We start from the raw sequence: 5,015 nt of genomic DNA, 5'->3' as shown, positions 1-5,015 counted from the left end.
CTAAACCTGCGCATTCCAGCGCCCCGCAGCATGCCACCCTCCTATAGGGTTTGCGCAACCAACCCGCCTAACCACCAGTGGCAACCAAAGGTGCTGTTAGCGACGACTTCTGAAGACGCAACGAGACGCGACGGGTTTGCGCCCAGACGCGACGAGACGATGCGGGATCTGCGCCCAACCATGCCTACACCCGCCGACTTGTTGCGGGAGCTGCTTGCCCAAGCATGCCTAGCGTGCAAGGCCTGCGTGCCCAAGGTCTGTGTGCAAGGCTAGTGCCCAAGGCTAGTGCGCAAGGCTAGTGCCCAAGGCTAGTGAGCAAGGCCTGGGTGCAAGGCTAGTGTGCAAGGCTTGTATGCAAGGCTAGTGTGCAAGGCTGCTGTGCAAGGCTTGTGGGCAAGGCTGGTGCGCAAGGCTAGTGCCCAAGGGTTGTGTGCAAGGCTAGTGCCCAAGGCTAGTGCGCAAGGCTCGTGCCCAAGGCTAGTTCGCAAGGCTTGTGTGCAAGGCTAGTGCGATGGGCCAGTGCCCAAGGCTTGTGAGCAAGGCTTGTATGCATGGCTTGTGCGCAAGGCTTGTGTCCAAGGCTTTTGTGCAAGGCTCGTGCGCAAGGCTAGTGTGCAAGGCTTGTGCGCATTGGCAGGTAGCCCACCACCATGCACGATCCAAATGCCACTCACGCGACAACACGGTGCCAAGCCGGGCATGGTGTGCACTCAAAACCAATCAACGGACAGAGGTCATGCGTCATGGGGGGGATCTAGCAAGGCCATGGGGAAGGTCATGGAGGACCTTGGAAGCAAGCGCAAGACGAGAGCGAATCGAACAAGGGGCCAGGACGGGGCCTTGTGCCCATGGTCTTCGCAAGACTGCGTCCAAGGCGCCCGAAAGCCCAAGGGAACCCAAACCCGGCCGACACTTGCAATCGCACATGCTCTCTGCAACACACCATCAATGCCGCCCAACGGGGCCAGCACGAGCAGTCATCCGCGGTCCCCTGGCCCTGCGCACGTTTGTCTTTGAAACCGAGCATCAATGCCACAGAAAGTGCCGGGGCGCCAGCTGGAGCCATCATCCGCGTTGCCATGGCTCGCTTGGCCTTGGCTTGCCAGGCCCCGACAGGAGCAATCGCGCATTTTCTTTGCAACCGACCATCAATGCCGCCCAACGGGGCCAGCACGAGCAGTCATCCGCGGTCCCCTGGCCCTGCGCACGTTTGTCTTTGAAACCGAGCATCAATGCCACAGAAAGTGCCGGGGCGCCAGCTGGAGCCATCATCCGCGTTGCCATGGCTCGCTTGGCCTTGGCTTGCCAGTCCCCGACAGGAGCAATCGCGCATTTTCTTTGCAACCGACCATCAATGCTGCCCAACGAGGCCAGCACGAGCAGTCATCCGCGGTCCCCTGGCCCTGCGCATGTTTGTCTTTGAAACCGAGCATCAATGCCACAGAAAGTGCCGGGGCGCCAGCTGGAGCCATCATCCGACGTGCCATGGCTTTGGTCCCATGGTCTTCGCAACCGAGCATTCGTGACACCCGACGGGGCCAGGACACCAACCCTTCCGACAGGAGCATTCGCGCATGTTCTTTGGCCACACAACGGCGCCAGCACGAGCAAAATCATCAGCGGTGCGGTGGCCTTGCACGGCCTTTTGTCTTTGGAACCAACCATCAGTGCCACGGGAAGTGCCGGAGTCCCGGCATCCGCGGTGCCAAGTCATTGCGCCCTTGGTCTCTGCAGCGGGGCATGCCGGGCACTCCCAACCATTGCAAGCAAGCAAGAAAGAAAGTAAGTAAGTAAGTAAGTATTACATATAGGGGCGGGACATGCGGGGAGTTCTGCGAAACGTGCACTACGGGGCACACGCGTACCTACCGGGGCATACCGACCCCTATTGGGGCACACGTGTGCATATCGGGGCATACCGGGCCTATCAGGGCACACGCGTACATACCGGGGCATACCGAGCCCTACTGGGGCACACGTGCGCATATCGGGGCGTACCAAGCCTATCGGGGCATTCGCATGTATCCCAAGGCATACCGAGTCTATCCGGGCATACGCGTTCATACCGGGGCGTAACGGGCCTATCGGGGCATACTTGGGCATATCCGGGCAAAAAATGCCCAAAACTTGCGCAACCTTGGCAACCGTGGTCCATTCCTCACTATATGCCATGGCCTTGTGCCCATGGTCTTCACAAGACAGCATCCAAGGCGCCTGAAAGGCCAAGGGAGCCCAACCCAGCAATGCCCAGCCAAGGCCAGGCATTCCAGTGCCTGCCCGGGCAAAAACGCCCAAAGCATGCCCCATTCCTTAGCCTATCCAGGCAAAAACGCCCAAAACCAGCCCATTCCAGTGCCTATCCGGGCAAAAACGCCCAAAGCATGCCCATTCCTTAGCCTGTCCAGGCAAAAACGCCCAAAACCAGCACATTCCAGTGCCTATCCGGGCAAAAACGCCCTAAACCTGCGCATTCCAGCGCCCCGCAGCATGCCACCCTCCTATAGGGTTTGCGCAACCAACCCGCCTAACCACCAGTGGCAACCAAAGGTGCTGTTAGCGACGACTTCTGAAGACGCAACGAGACGCGACGGGTTTGCGCCCAGACGCGACGAGACGATGCGGGATCTGCGCCCAACCATGCCTACACCCGCCGACTTGTTGCGGGAGCTGCTTGCCCAAGCATGCCTAGCGTGCAAGGCCTGCGTGCCCAAGGTCTGTGTGCAAGGCTAGTGCCCAAGGCTAGTGCGCAAGGCTAGTGCCCAAGGCTAGTGAGCAAGGCCTGGGTGCAAGGCTAGTGTGCAAGGCTTGTATGCAAGGCTAGTGTGCAAGGCTGCTGTGCAAGGCTTGTGGGCAAGGCTGGTGCGCAAGGCTAGTGCCCAAGGGTTGTGTGCAAGGCTAGTGCCCAAGGCTAGTGCGCAAGGCTCGTGCCCAAGGCTAGTTCGCAAGGCTTGTGTGCAAGGCTAGTGCGATGGGCCAGTGCCCAAGGCTTGTGAGCAAGGCTTGTATGCATGGCTTGTGCGCAAGGCTTGTGTCCAAGGCTTTTGTGCAAGGCTCGTGCGCAAGGCTAGTGTGCAAGGCTTGTGCGCATTGGCAGGTAGCCCACCACCATGCACGATCCAAATGCCACTCACGCGACAACACGGTGCCAAGCCGGGCATGGTGTGCACTCAAAACCAATCAACGGACAGAGGTCATGCGTCATGGGGGGGATCTAGCAAGGCCATGGGGAAGGTCATGGAGGACCTTGGAAGCAAGCGCAAGACGAGAGCGAATCGAACAAGGGGCCAGGACGGGGCCTTGTGCCCATGGTCTTCGCAAGACTGCGTCCAAGGCGCCCGAAAGCCCAAGGGAACCCAAACCCGGCCGACACTTGCAATCGCACATGCTCTCTGCAACACACCATCAATGCCGCCCAACGGGGCCAGCACGAGCAGTCATCCGCGGTCCCCTGGCCCTGCGCACGTTTGTCTTTGAAACCGAGCATCAATGCCACAGAAAGTGCCGGGGCGCCAGCTGGAGCCATCATCCGCGTTGCCATGGCTCGCTTGGCCTTGGCTTGCCAGGCCCCGACAGGAGCAATCGCGCATTTTCTTTGCAACCGACCATCAATGCCGCCCAACGGGGCCAGCACGAGCAGTCATCCGCGGTCCCCTGGCCCTGCGCACGTTTGTCTTTGAAACCGAGCATCAATGCCACAGAAAGTGCCGGGGCGCCAGCTGGAGCCATCATCCGCGTTGCCATGGCTCGCTTGGCCTTGGCTTGCCAGTCCCCGACACGAGCAATCGCGCATTTTCTTTGCAACCGACCATCAATGCCGCCCAACGAGGCCAGCACGAGCAGTCATCCGCGGTCCCCTGGCCCTGCGCACGTTTGTCTTTGAAACCGAGCATCAATGCCACAGAAAGTGCCGGGGCGCCAGCTGGAGCCATCATCCGACGTGCCATGGCTTTGGTCCCATGGTCTTCGCAACCGAGCATTCGTGACACCCGACGGGGCCAGGACACCAACCCTTCCGACAGGAGCATTCGCGCATGTTCTTTGGCCACACAAAGGCGCCAGCACGAGCAAAATCATCCGCGGTGCGGTGGCCTTGCACGGCCTTTTGTCTTTGGAACCAACCATCAGTGCCACGGGAAGTGCCGGAGTCCCGGCATCCGCGGTGCCAAGTCATTGCGCCCTTGGTCTCTGCAGCGGGGCATGCCGGGCACTCCCAACCATTGCAAGCAAGCAAGAAAGAAAGTAAGTAAGTAAGTAAGTATTACATATAGGGGCGGGACATGCGGGGAGATCAGCGAAACGTGCATTACGGGGCACACGCGTACCTACCGGGGCATACCGACCCCTATTGGGGCACACGTGTGCATATCGGGGCATACCGGGCCTATCGGGGCACACGCGTACATACCGGGGCATACCGAGCCCTACTGGGGCACACGTGCGCATATCGGGGCGTACCAAGCCTATCGGGGCATACGCATGTATCCCAAGGCATACCGAGTCTATCCGGGCATACGCGTTCATACCGGGGCGTAACGGGCCTATCGGGGCATACTTGGGCATATCCGGGCAAAAAATGCCCAAAACTTGCGCAACCTTGGCAACCGTGGTCCATTCCTCTCTATATGCCTAGCCTTGGCAACCGTGGTCCATTCCTCACTATATGCCATGGCCTTGTGCCCATGGTCTTCCCAAGACAGCGTCCAAGGCGCCCGGAAGGCCAAGGGAGCCCAACCCAGCGATGCCCTGCTATGGCAAGCCAAGGCCAAGCATTCCGGTGCCTATCCGGGCAAAAATGCGATTCCTCTCTATATGCCTAGCCTTGGCAACCGTGGTCCATTCCTCACCATATGCCATGGCCTTGTGCCCATGGTCTTCCCAAGACAGCGTCCAAGGCGCCCGGAAGGCCAAGGGAGCCCAACCCAGCAATGCCCTGCTTTGGCAAGCCAAGGCCAAGCATTCCGGTGCCTAACCTTGGCAACCGTGGTCCTTTCCTCACCATATGCCATGGCCTTGTG

Source organism: Tasmannia lanceolata, unplaced genomic scaffold, assembly GCF_043159265.1.
Source record: "Tasmannia lanceolata isolate RefF3 unplaced genomic scaffold, GAP_Taslan_0.1 ptg000160l, whole genome shotgun sequence".
NCBI classification, from domain to species: Eukaryota; Viridiplantae; Streptophyta; class Magnoliopsida; order Canellales; family Winteraceae; genus Tasmannia; species Tasmannia lanceolata.
Note: the sequence above shows the minus strand (reverse complement) of the source record.